Source organism: Balaenoptera physalus (assembly GCF_965194825.1).
Source record: "Balaenoptera physalus genome assembly, chromosome: 11".
In the NCBI taxonomy this organism is placed as follows: Eukaryota; Metazoa; Chordata; class Mammalia; order Artiodactyla; family Balaenopteridae; genus Balaenoptera; species Balaenoptera physalus.
In genome coordinates this window covers 83,310,257-83,324,862 of record NC_138896.1, presented here as the reverse complement: position 1 = coordinate 83,324,862, position 14,606 = coordinate 83,310,257, and the positions used below count along the sequence as shown (strand labels likewise).

The 14,606-nt window shown below is 39.9% G+C and overlaps 1 protein-coding gene and 1 long non-coding RNA gene across 7 annotated transcripts in view; both read right to left on the bottom strand.

Annotated features, from left to right (window-relative positions):
- PTPRG (protein tyrosine phosphatase receptor type G) overlaps positions 1-14,606 on the bottom strand; it is a 725,147-nt gene that overhangs the window by 197,181 nt on the left and 513,360 nt on the right. The window lies entirely within an intron of this gene.
- LOC309638673 lies at positions 2,984-13,809 on the bottom strand. The gene is made up of 2 exons (XR_014251236.1): positions 4,704-13,809; positions 2,984-4,665 (listed from the first exon to the last, which is right to left on the bottom strand). It is a non-coding gene; the product is annotated as an uncharacterized lncRNA (long non-coding RNA).

The window sequence follows — 14,606 nt, the reverse complement described above, 5'->3', positions numbered from 1 at the left end:
GCTATTGCGAGAGCTGCCAAGAGGAGGGCCACTGAGCCACCCTCCTGCTAACCCACTGTCCCCCACTCCCACACGTAGCTCACAGAAGCAGGAGGGGAGACCTCACCCTTGGTGGTGTCCCCTGGCGCCCTCTATGGACAAAGACTACCACTGTACCAGCTACCAAAGGAGAAATGTTTACAGGGTTCAGCTCAAGTATCACAATAGGCAAAGGAGGGTGGATCTGTAACTGAGAGCCAAAAAGTGGCTGACTGGCTCACCTTCTGCTAAAGAGTTTGAGTGAGAAGGTAGAAGTTTCCATGGATTCATCAACAGATGCCCGAAATTTTATAAAGCCCTGATTGAAAGCTTTTTCTCTGTAACAGGAGAATTAGGAAACAGTAAGCACTTAGTACAATGCCTCATACAAGTAGATGCTCAATAAATACGTAATGAATGAATGGATGAATAAGCACATAAATGTTTTCAGTGTTTTATCTTTGACCAGGACACTGGTTAGTTTGCCAGTTTCTGGAGGAAATATATGTATTCAGACACCAGAAAATATATTATTTTGTACCTTTTCTTTGTTATAAGATAAGCTAGGAAAACTTACTATAATATGTATCACATATTACTCAAAACTCAATTCACATGGAAAAAAAATCTCCAGAGAAGTCGTAATCCATTTTCTATAATGTTATTTATAGCCGAAATAAACATTTCTTCAAGTTGATAGGTTATTGCCTGGGACTTAGAAACATTTTGGTCGAATTATAAAAAGCTACCTTTATCATGGTATATGTTGTAATAGTATTTCATACACATTTTTTATGCTGTAGGCATATCAGTATACCTTTAGTGGCCCAGAAACCTCCTTTTTATGAAAACGTGGGGGACATAAAAATTGCAACTGAAATTTGGAGGTGATTAATCGTTTTATAGGAGTATGCTACATTGCATAAATAATTTACTGTACAAATTGTTGGAACAGCAAGCTCCTGTGATGCACCTAAGAACCTAATTCTATTGACAAGATTTTTATTGAGACGTAATCCATCACAGCCATGTCCACTGTGAACAGCGAGATGTAACTAATGATGTAACTAACCGTATGTCTGTAATTTCCATTTCTACAACTAACTGTTTCATATTTCTCTTGTTCTCAATATTAATGGGAACACCCTGAACACCTCTAATTTATAGGTGAGAGAGATCATGGTTCAATACGGGAAGTCAAGTTCTTAATGCTGAGAGTAGCCTGCTTGATATTTCTGCTGAAGATCATCAAGAAAAGAGACAGCTACCATTCTTCTTTTCAATAAGTTTCTTACATTAATATCAATTTTTATATTCTTCCCATAAAACCATATGAACCCTTAGAAAGGAGAGTGGGCATAAGTTGTACACACAAAGATATTCAGTGCTACAAAATAAATAAAATTAAAAAGATCTTTTTCAACATGAAACGGTTACATTGCAAAGAGCTATGCTCCATTGAACAGATCAGTTACCTGCTTCTAGTGAACACGCACAGTTTCACTAAAGACATTTGTAAGGTCTCTCAGAAGTCACAGGGGACCAAATAAAATCAGGACGAGGACTGGAAGAGAATCACATATTGGCACCCCAGGAAAGACAACATTCACTCACAGGATCCCTAATGGAGATTTACACCCTCTGATCTTACTCTCCTGCCCAAGTTAGGGCTCTCAGTACTTCCCTGCTTGGTTTGTGGTGTCTGCCGAGACAGACGACAAACAGGCTAACTCTGATGCTAGAGTCCACCCAAGATTTAAAAAAAAAAAAAACAAAAAACAATCATCTACCATGAACCAGTGATACTGTCCCTTCTCCTCTCTGGATTCCAACTGTGTGTCCATGATGGCAAAACCACAGAAGTGGTAGAAAATCTGCCCATATCACTTCCTTTTCAGTTTTAATATAGAGAATATAATTTTACCTGGGCAAAAATATATTTTAAAAATATTGTACAGGGACTTCCCTGGTGGTGCAGTGGTTAAGAATCCGCCTGCCAATGCACAGGACACGGGTTCGAGCCCTGGTCCGGGAAGATCCCATATGCAGCGGAGCGACTAAGCCTGTGCGCCACAACTACTGAGGCTGTGCTCTAGAGCCTGGGAGCCACAACTACTGAGCCCAAACGCCTAAAGCCTGTGCTCCAAAACAAGAGAAGCCACCACAATGAGAAGCCCGCACACCACAACGAAGAGTAGCCCCCGCTCGCTGCAACTAGAGAGAAAAGCCTGCGTTCAGCAATGAAGACCCAATGCAGCCAAAAATTTAAAAATAAATAAATGAATATTGTACAATACTTAGATTCAGTAGGGTGACCATGACAATAAAATTTGGGAATTCTATTTTAAATATATGACAATAAAGATCAGTTATTGTGATATAACCTTGACATTGAAAAGAAAGGTAGCAACAGTCCCTAAATTTGTGAATATTACTACAGCAAATAATTGTACCAGAAATCCTCACACTAAAGCCAGAATTGCATCTGCCACGCTCACTGCTGTTTCCTAATTAAGCACATAGTGCAGGGTTCACTAAACATTTATTAAAGGAACGGATTAAGAAACTTTAGAAGAGCCCAAGGTCCAAGCTGACGCATGAACGATGGACAACTTGTTACTAGACAAGTGATTTGTTCCTGATGACCCAAATTACATGTCAAGGGTTCCTGTCATCTTCAAAAGCAGTAGGATCAGCTGTCCAAACTGGAAACGCTGAATCCACCCAGACAGAGGCTCTACTCTATGCTCCCTTAAGCTCTTTTCCTTTTTGAAAAAAATTTTATTGAAGTATAGTTGATTTACAATGTTGTATTAGGTTCAGGTGTACAGCATGTATGTATCTTCTTTTTCAAATTCTTTTCCATTATAGGTTATTACAAGATATTGAGTATAGCTCTTTTCTTACCCACTCAGAGGCAACTCTACCACACCCCTCTCCAGAAAATATTCCCAGAACCTTCTGGTTTTAAATGTATCTCTAGGCAAGTAAAGTAACACATATTCAAAGGGAAGTGAAAATCAAAGAGGCTTATATTAGGAAATCTTCACTTTCCCATCAACAGTGCGGTTTTATAGCTGTTGATTTCAGTTGTCCATATTAGAAATTCATTTTCAGCAAGACAGTTAATACCAATCTTGAATTTTCTCAAGTTTTATTTTCTGGGGAAAAAAAGTCATGTCAAAGCCTAATAAATCTATGACAGTAATTAACCCAAATCACACACCAGAACATTAATATAGCTATTCGGCCGCTGCTGCTAATGCACACGCCCTAGAAATACAATGAATTTTCCCACTGATGACAAGTAAATCATGTTCTTTGTCTTAGTAAAACTCCAGCCATAAATATCTGTGGAAAATTGATGCAGCATCCCCCCAGTTCCATGATTAACAATGAAGTTCCTACATCTTTTAGCATAAAATACAGGTGCTCATAACACCAAAATGACCACACTTCTTTAATTAAGGTGTTTTCCCCTAAAACTCTAGTTAAAATAATTATTTCTCTATTAAAATCATGATTAAGACATGTTAACTGCAGGAAATTTAGAAACTACATATAATCAAAATTTAGAAACTACAAAAAAATCAAAATTGAAGTTTATCCTATCATCCAGATGTAAACAACAGTAATAATTCGGTGTATAAACTTCCAGTTTTTATTCAATGCAATAGCGAATCATTATCATAGGTTACATTTATTAAGTGCCAAGTACTATGCTAAGCACTTTAGGTGAATTATTATTTTCATAATGATCCTATGCACTTGCTAAGTATTACCATTTTATGCATAAGGAGATTCAGGCTTATACTAGTTATTAAGTCGCTTGCCAATGCTCACCGAACCAGCAACAGTGAAGCTGAAGTCTCAGGTCCCCCCTACATCAGCGGTCCCCAACCTTTTTGGCACCAGGGGACCGGTTTCGTGGAAGACAATTTTTCCATGGACTGGGGGAGGGGGGGCGTGATGGTTCAGGTGGCAACGCGAGTGATGGGGAGCGGCAGATGAAGCTTCGCTCACTTGTCTGTCGCTCACCTCCTGCTGTGCGGCCCGGTTCCTAACAGGTCGTGGACCGGTACCAGTCCGTGGCCCGGAGGGGTTGGGGACCCCTGCCCTACGTGATTGTTTCCCAAATGTATGAAAAGTATATGCACAAGTACATGCAAGTGTAGTTTCATTATGCTTCAACCTCACTTTTAGTGGCTGCTTATGATTCGACTGCACAGATAGACCATAACGTATGTAACCCATCCCACTATTGGACATATGGGTTATTTTAAACTTTTCACTATTATTATTTTTTAAAGTCTGAATGAACATCTTTATGGCTATGTCCATACCCATGTTAATTTCCTTAGGATAAACTTCTAGCAGTAGATTTTCCGGGTTAAAAAAAAAATATGTAAAGCTCTAAAATTCTGGACTCATGGTCACAAGTGGCATTGCAGACAACTATGTGGGAGGGCCTTTCCCAATGGAGTGTTTAAGTGAATTCTGTTCCCCATCAAAAGCAAGTCTAATAAAGAAGCAGAGAATTATGCTCAAGTCCACCATTTTAAATGGTTCTTGATGACGTAAACACAAACAGCATTCTACATTTCTCCACTGAATGTTGACATTGTTATGAAATACTCTTAACAGTACCTGGTGCATACATTGTTATGAAATACTCTTAACAGTACCTGGTGCACACTAGCTATTTCATGTAATTTACTAAGTGAATGACTGAATCAACAATTGAATAAAACCAAGATAATTACCAAGAGAAAGACAATTTCCAGATAACAAGGGAAAGGACTGAAAGCCCTTAGGTCAGACTTCTAAGCATCACAGTAGGGTTGCAACTTAATTTTGGCTATTAGAGTGTGATTTTGGAATTTCCAGCGCTGTAGGATTTCATGCCCGAATCTCATATTTGGCTCACAAAACAAAGCAAACGAAGACTATAACTGCACATCATGGAAGCTGCGCAGGATGAAAGGAGAACAGAGCTTTCATACAGTCATTTCACCATGACACTGCACCTGAGTGCATGAGTTGGGTGACAAATCACCATAATTATGTCCTTCTGCCATTTAAAATAATGGAAAAAAATCCCCCTAAGATTCCACATCAGTGTTGCCATAAAGTGCGTTTTGTGTTTTGGTAGGAAGAAAAGCAAGTAGGGCTCCCTCCAATGTAGCAGAAAGCACAGGCTGTGGCATGGTGTGTGCCCTAAAGCAGAGGACACCATACAAATGATAACTTGAGTGAGATAAATTAAGACACATAACCCCCTTCAAAGTTAGGCAAGGCTTACTCTCTGCCCATATGATCAGAGTACAGAGCCATGATGAATCCATTTTACCAGCTCAAGTTGGAAGAGCTTTGCTATAATTTGAGAATCTTACAATGGACTATTGGTGACATTCAAGAGACTGTAAGTAGCTAAAATTATATATACGTATAAATGAGAGATAAAGAGACAGAGAAAGAGGAACAGGTAATACTAGAGTACTTGGAGGTTGACAGAAAGACATAGCTGATTGCAGAGAAAATTTACGTGTCCCCTTCCTTTCTTTGCCTTGTGTCAGAAAAGTGTTTAATGTCAAGAGGTCAAAATTCACAGCTCTTCTGTTTCTGCGCTACCTTCCAAAATGTTAGCTTGGCAAGAAGTTAGGCATAGAACTTTGCTAGCAGATCATTTTAGGTTGGATAGTCCAACTGACTTAAAAATGACATGCACACTTGATAACACATATGTCTGGGGCAAAATTCCAACTTACTCTCTACCAAAGCATAGTTCTGAGCAGCTATGCTGGAGAAGCAAAAATATACCTAACATTCTAGAACCTGAGCTAATAACAATGTTGGTTCGTTAGCGGGAACCCCACAATGCTGACTGCACTTCTCTTTCATCGATGATTTTATTGCAACAGGATCCTGCACCTGATGGTAAGAAAGTCAAGTAAGAGGAAACATGATTCAGATTATGAGAAAACTCTTGCATTATGCAGGCTGCTTGAAAATTTGGATCTAACTACAAAATCACAACAAAATTACACAAGCTGTTGGGACCCCAATACAACTCCTCATCTAGTGGGCTTTCCAGGCTGCCGACTTCCTCTGCCTTGTCCCTGGACGGTAACACCGTCTATGTGCCTGGATTCTCCAGTGACAGGTGTCATCAAAATGCAGACACAGATACTCTGCCACCTGGCCTGGGCTCGCTGCTTTTATTCACCATCTGTCACAAAATGACATCAAAATGGAAAGAAGGAGAAAACATCATAGGCTTGAATTTCTTCATGGGAACTGAGGAAAAGGAACAAACTGGGGGATAACTAAATAGTCCTTTCTAGGGCTGGCCTTTCTAGGTACATATCAGACTATGGAAACGGGAAAGATGTTTTTTTTTTAATGAGACTGAAATCTCAGGTGTTTGAAGTGCATCACTCTTCTTTTACTCCTTTAGAAGAATTAAATGCAGACGTGTGGGAAGAGAAGGCAAAACCCTGCTTAACACTTAACTGGTGAGGAGCTGGCGAGAGCTGAGGGCTACAAAGTCTCTTAATGAGTTTGATTTAATAGACATCTACTCTGCACAGGCAGAATGCAGAAGACTGGCTTCCCTGTGTTACAAAAGAGTCCAAGGGTGCTGCAGAAAGATCAGAGTCTTTAGGCTGAGTGTCCAAAAGCTGGAAATACAAAATAAAGGAAATTTGATGAGGAACAGGATTTATGAGAAAATGCCTATTAAAAAATAATTTTATAGGACTAAAAATCATGGAGGAAAGAAGGGAAGCAGGATACTACAAAAGATGGGCTAGGAAGATACAACAAAAAGGCTTGTGATTTCACTCCTAATTTTTAGTACCAAGATTGAGAAATGGGTTAAAAAAAAAAAATAGCCACTAAAATAATCTAGAGCAACAAGCTAAAAAAGCTCTCAAAACTTGTTAATCATCTTATCTTCAGTTTAGGTGACAGCATGAGCACAAGAGAAATTACTGGTAAGTGTCATGTTATAAGACCAGTTTTCAAGTTTCAGCACAATACACTTCCTTTTCCTACATAATGCCCCTGGTATGGGGAGCAAAGCTCACAAATCAGAAGGGCAATTCTTCCTTAGTTGTAGCCACTGCCCTCTCAGACCCCTCCAGGGGTCACCTCTCAGGAGTAGAGATAAAAAACATTGATTTCCTACCAAGGAATATTAAAGAAATTCCTACTCAAAATGGACCCTATTCTATTCTTTTCAATTCTAAAATAAAGGTGTTAACAAGTGAAAACAGATATTTAAGTACCTACCCTGCACTAGGCATAAGACCAGGCACTGAGAGTGCAAAACCGGTCAGATAACAGGACCCTCTCAGAAAATCTACATTTGAGAACAAAAGATGAACCTTTATCCTGCTGTAAAATATTACTAGAGAATAGGATAATAATAAACTAGGGAAAGATATAAACAAATACATTTTTAAATGGAAAAAAAAATGAATGTCAATGAAAATTTGAAAAATGTCCATCTTCAGTGATAACTTTAAGAAAAAGAGAGACTTTTTTTGGCCTACTGTATCAGGAGAGATTTTAAATAGCCCATTCTCTTTTGCCTATGTGGTTCCATTTCTAGGAAGTGGTTGGTAGTAGAAGAAATCAATCTGCAGGGGTAGGTCTGGGCCAGACTAAAACATCTGGGTTTTATTCACAGGTAGTTAGAGATCCACTGCCCAGTTCTAGACGAGGATAATGATAAGGGAAAAAGTGCTACTAGTATCGAAGGAGCATGAAGGATGGCGTGGAGGTGGAGAGTCTGAAATCAAAGTGAACATAAATACATGCATATGTATAATCGAATCACTTTGCTGTGCACCTGAAACTACCACAACACTGTTAATCAACTATACTCCAATATAAAATAAAAATTAAAAAAAAAAAAAGATCTTAAAAAAAGGGAACATTTCAGATATTTCACAAAAGTCCAAGGGTAAGATAGTGGTAAGAGTTTATAAAAGGCTTACAGCTCAAAAGCACAACTTAAACATATCTAAATCCATTAATACTATTATCATAAGATTACTTGAATTGAAAAAAACAGTCAATTGGAAGACTGGGATTGACATATATACACTAATATGTATAAAATGGATAACTAATAAGAACCTGCTGTATAAAAAAATAAATAAGATAAAATTCAAAAAAACCCCAAAAAAACCAAATTATTCTTTGGCATGGTGGAGCCTTGTATGCAAACAATGTGATAGACTGTCAGAATTTGTCACATTTCAATTGCTTGTTTTGGCATTTTACAGACTAAAGTTCTACGTGACTTCCCTGAAAACTTCCCTTTCAAACTAAATTTGTTGCGTTTCATGATGCAATGGAATCGCTGAGATAGCAGTGAAGTCTCTGCTTCATTTTTTTTATGATGATAATTTTTCAACAGAAACAAAAGTAGAAAGAGTAGTCTAATGAGCTCCTGTGTACCCATCAACTCAGCTTTATGATCAATCTTCTTTCATCTACATCTTTACCCTCTTCCAATTATGTTGAAGTAAAGCCTCAATCACATTTTCTTGGTAAATATTTTCATATGTATTTTTAAAAGAAAGGGACTCTTTCAAATGCCTTTTAACAGATTCCTTTAGTATTTGGGGTGCTACTTTATCATCGCAAATTAGTTTATAGAGGCAAACATTTAAATATGGTTTAGCAGAGAGGTAGAGAAAAAACCAAAAGAACCCTGGTTCTACTTTTCACCAGCAAAACAGAAAACAAAAAAAAACAGGCTGAATTTGAAACAGCATAAAAAACCCACCTGTCCGTTGCTCAATGGAGACAGTGCACCATTTGAAAATGCCTCCGATTATTTTTTACAAAAAGACTTTACTAGTATTTTTTCCAAGTCTAAAAAGCCCACACCTTTAGCTAAATCAACTAAAAAATTATGAGATGGGAATCGAGGGATCCAGAATTCAGGCCAGACATTCCCATGTGCCTCTTGGACTTTTGCTTATGATTAGAAAACAGAAAAACATCCAGGCAAATTTGGTGTGTGGCCCGACCCACTCTCTGACTGACGTGATGCCACATCATGGTAGAGGAAGCCTGGCCACGGTGGTTTGACTGCCCAGAAACTGGAAGGCATGGATATGACAGTGCAGGGGTGGGTTTTCACTCAGCGGCAAGGAGATTCTGGGAAATAAAGAAGGCTCCTATTTATTCACTTATTTAAAACTGCATGTGGAAATACCACATGTTCTTTATAAGATACAGAAAAGACTAGAACAGGATCAAGCCACCCAAACTCCCGCCACACAGGTCATCAGTGCTGGAAATTGGGTCACAGGCCCTTCCAAATTTTCCACGCACACATGAACATATTTTGCAGCACAGATGAGATCCTTTGTTAGGAACATTACACTGCGCAGAACAGTAGCAATGGCAGAGTTCAGGGGTTGAATCCCCAACTCCTCCACTTACTAGGTATGTGACCTAACATCTGGACTCTAGTTTTCTTATCTAAAAATGAAGTTACCAAAAGTATTTCCTTCACAGGTACTATGAATATTTACCTTCCAAGTGACGCAATATATGTAAATTGCTTAGATGCGCTCCTGGTAACAGGTACCATTACGTGTTTGCTATTCTTAATTGCTTTGTTCACTTATGGTATTAACATTTTATCAACAGTAGTATTAAGTAATAATGTGACTTAGGTCATTAGAAGTCCCCACCATATAGCATAACTTTTAATGGCTATACAATATTCCAGCTTCAGGAAGGGCCTAATTTACTTAATCATTTCCAAAATGTTGGGCAGTTGGGATTGTTCCACCAATTTTCACTAACATAAATAATAGTGTAATCCACACCTTTGTGTCCAAAACTTTCCCGACATTTGAGTTATTTTTTTAGGATTAAATTTCAGGCCTAACAGAACATTTTGAAAGACTAGTGTATGTAGTGATAGGCGGTGAGGAATTAAAAAAACAGATTCCACACTGAGGGTTTTTTTATATCAGAATTTACGGTAAAAGCAGAAAATCCTAAACTAATCCAACTTTGAATTATAGCACGTAGTACTCTGAGTCACAAGTACAAGCAAATCCTCCTTATATAGACAAATCCCAGACAAGGGCCCCAATTCTAGCACCAATGGTGAGAATTCCTAACTGTTGGAATTTTATGAGTAAATCAGAAGACACAGCTCTTATTTGTAGGCTGGTGGCCATCAGAGGCACTTCCTGTCTCAAGCAACTCTAAATCCTACATTTGCATAAAAATTTATCATCTCAGAATTTGTTTGTCCATTGACACTGAGATATGCACTGTTGTTTCTAAGACATCTTATATTTTAATTCTCCATTCCCTAAAGTCAGAATACATTCTGTAGCTGCAACCCTTTAAGTTCATGCATCCAATTCAGTTCTACCATCTGTTAGTAATGAGCTATAAGCATGGAAGGTTAGGAACTACCAAAGACTGCTATCTTCCTGAGAGTATATACAAAGATACTTAGCATGCTTTCCAGAATAGTCACTTAACCTATCCATCCATGGGAGAAGGCCAACAACTATAGAAACATCAGCTTTCCTAGAAAGCAGTAAAGAACACAGGCGTAAAAGTAAAGGTCTGGGTGCTAGTTCTAGCTCTGTGAACTCGGGCAAGTCACTTAACCTCTTATCTTTCTTTCCCCCAACCTGGTAAGAAAAATGACCAGAAGAAAACCTGGGGCCAGGATGAAGGGTGTGAGGAAATCCACAATGCCTTATTTACCAACTTAAGGACCAAACAATTTAAGTAAAGGCACATGATAAATTGTCATGCCCTGTAGAAAGGTAAATTGATATTAAAATATTTGTTCTAGTTCTTTTACCAATTAGTCATGTAATCTCTCAAAAGCTTAGTATCCATAATGAAGATAATCTCTAATTAGGATTAGTAAATCTCCAAATAGTGACCACTCAAACCTGGGAAGGTATGATGACAGTAATTATTATTCTGAGATATTCATTGCTTACTTTCATGACTGAAGTTAATTTCCTAGCATTATATTGTGCATTTAAAATTTTTTTTACTGAAAGTGCTTTTGAGAATCCCAAATGCCTCCTCTTCTAGAGAGTTCTTCATGAGATAATAATGTTTGGCCATGCTTGTCATCCCACTAAAGTATTTCTAAAAACATAAATAATACACCTTGTGTACCTTACAAAATAATAGAAAAATTTAAAGAGGACTGAACAGGAAAATCAACACCATTTCTCTGTATTAAAAATGCATAAATTTGATTTAACCCAAGTTTCAAAATAGAAAGACTATAGTAGAATAGAAATTGCATAGAAGAGATCCTTTAGGAAAACGAATTTCTGGCTTTTAGATACAATAGTCCATATTTATTAAATATATAATGTAATATTATGTTCATTATTATTTAATACCCCAAATACAGTGAAGTTAATTATTGAACTGTTGGTGTTCTTGGAAATTCTATTTTCTGAGCATTCTAGATACAGATGGTACCAAAAACTGAGTGCAATTTATTCCCTGCATGGATACCATCTAGAAATTTGTTTTTAAGGGAAGGACTAGGAGTGTGGGATTAGCAGATGTAAACTATTATATATAGGATGGATAAACAACACGGTCCTACAGGGAACTATATTCAGTATCCTGTGATAAACCATAACGGAAAAGAATAGAAAAAAAAGAATGTCTATATGTGTATAACTGAGTCACTCTGCTGTACAGCAGGGATTGCACAACATTGTAAATCAACTATGTTTCAATAAAAAAATAAATTAAAATTTAAAAAAAAGTTCGATCCTACTCTGCTATGGTATTTTTAATTTGGAAAAGGGATGTGGAGGGGGTCCTCTTTTGCCCCTAAAGACGTGTGGCCCTCTAATTCGTATTCATAGACCAGTGACAAGAGCATGTCAAAAACGCACCATTACTCATGAGTGTTCATCTATTTTTGTGGAGATGCTCAGGCCAGAAGTCCTTTAAAGAACACTAGGTGCTGCTGTGGGGTTTATTTAGGTGTCATCTGCTGGACCAGTCCCAGGTTTGGAGCAATACTGCCTTTGGCAGAACAGAACTGCATTTAATAGGAGTCATATTCTCACTTCTCAGCTGGAAGATTACGTGAGCAAGAGCTAAAGGAACTGGGAAGACCATCCTTTTTACCAACTCTTTTTCACACCATTAGGTTTTACAACCAGTATCTCCTTTATAGGACTAAGTGGAACAAGGCAACCAGTTACAAAGAGAATCTGAGTTCGCCCTCTGCTTAAATGCACCATAATAGTAACAGCTGGCTGGGGGCTTCTTTGTGTTTCTGACAGCGCGTTCCTAATGGTGTCATCTTAAGCCAGGTCGGCCCCATCATTTCACTTTTAAGATGGAGGGCTCTTTGCTTCGTGTTTTTAAGATTCACTGGGAAACTGTGTACGTTTAAAAGTCCTTCTGTGCTATAAATGAAACCTAAATGGAAGGCTTTTGGAACCGTAACAGAGTATAAAATGTGATTGGTATTACATTAGGTGGATGGTCCCAACGCCACTGTAGCTTGGGACCATCCACCTAATTTGTTCTTTTATTCTGACAATTATAATCAAGCTTCAGCCTGGTCATCAATCTGCCGTTAAACTGAGGGTGGAGAGATAAGATGATACTCTATGACAACTGTAATTTTTACATATTAGACATCCAAAGACTATTTGCAGAAACACACTAATGAAATCCCCATGAAGTTCGATCTATGGGTTTACGGGTTTAACAATATGGCTGCAAAATTAACTTTCACAATGGAAAGCAGTCAGCTTGCATTTGCACAGATAATGCATGGCAAAATGCACACATGAGCTGATCATCGTAATCACACCCCTGTCCAGCTCTCCAAATTTAAAATGGAACCAGACGAAGACAGAAGGCCCATTCAATACATTCGCACAATGCACAAAAGACAAGTAAAGAAATAAACACAACAGGAGAAAACGTCCAACTTGAAAATCAGTGAAAAGTGAGCGTAGAAAAAAATTGCTGGCATCAAAACAACAATGAGGATATTGCTACAAACCTGCTCGTGAGCAGCATTTATAAAACCCCTCTGACCTGCTTTCCTACCCAGAAGTGTTATTTTCATTCGTCACCAAGTTGCTTCAAAGGGAGCCTCCCAGAGCTTGAAACTAATTTTCTTCCTCTTACATAAGAACATAAAATTCCTACAATCTTGGTAACAGAAAGAGATCATTTCTCCCCAGGTCCCAGCTACCACCATCTCTTTATGACAAACGGATGACAGTGATCCTCCCTGGTTTCTCTCTAGCTTGGCTCTCAACCACAGCCTTCCTGATCTGTTCCAAAATGCTAACTAAGTTAGCCTCCGCACCCAGCCAGTTTCTCAACGGCTCCCCTGCATAAAAGTCCAGAGTTGATGGCCTTCAAGGATCTCTGGGGTCCAGCTCCACCCCTAGTGGCTTCCTTTCAGGTCCATGGACATTGTGTTCTCCTGCCTCAGGGCCATGGCACATGCTACTCCCTTGGAGCTCAGAGCTTCTTGACCTAGTGAGATTCTGTGCAATCATGTCTTCTTCACGTAGCCTCTCCTGACCCCCAAACTGGGCCTGGACCCCGTGATATGCTCTCAAAGCACTGAACGTCTCTTTCCGTCACTGGGCTTAACACAGGTTTAACCCTGAATCCAGGGCACATTTATATGATTAATATCTATTCCCCTAACAGACTGTGATGTCCACAAGGACCAAGGCCGCACGGGTATCTCCTAACCAAGGCCGCACGGGTATCTCCTAACCAAGGCCGCACGGGTATCTCCTAACCACGGCCGCACGGGTATCTCCTAACCAAGGCCGCACGGGTATCTCCTAACCAAGGCCGCACGGGTATCTCCTACCCAAGGCCGCACGGGTATCTCCTAACCAAGGCCGCACGGGTATCTCCTAACCAAGGCCGCACGGGTATCTCCTAACCAAGGCCGCACGGGTATCTCCTAACCAAGGCCGCACGGGTATCTCCTAACCACGGCCGCACGGGTATCTCCTAACCAAGGCCGCACGGGTATCTCCTAACCAAGGCCGCACGGGTATCTCCTAACCAAGGCCGCACGGGTATCTCCTAACCAAGGCCGCACGGGTATCTCCTAACCAAGGCCGCACGGGTATCTCCTAACCAAGGCCGCACGGGTATCTCCTAACCACGGCCGCACGGGTATCTCCTAACCAAGGCCGCACGGGTATCTCCTACCCAAGGCCGCACGGGTATCTCCTACCCAAGGCCGCACGGGTATCTCCTAACCAAGGCCGCACGGGTATCTCCTAACCAAGGCCGCACGGGTATCTCCTAACCAAGGCCGCACGGGTATCTCCTAACCAAGGCCGCACGGGTATCTCCTAACCACGGCCGCACGGGTATCTCCTAACCACGGCCGCACGGGTATCTCCTAACCACGGCCGCACGGGTATCTCCTAACCAAGGCCGCACGGGTATCTCCTAACCACGGCCGCGCGGGTATCTCCTAACCAAGGCCGCGCGGGTATCTCCTAACCACGGCCGCGCGGGTATCTCCTAACCACGGCCGCACGGGT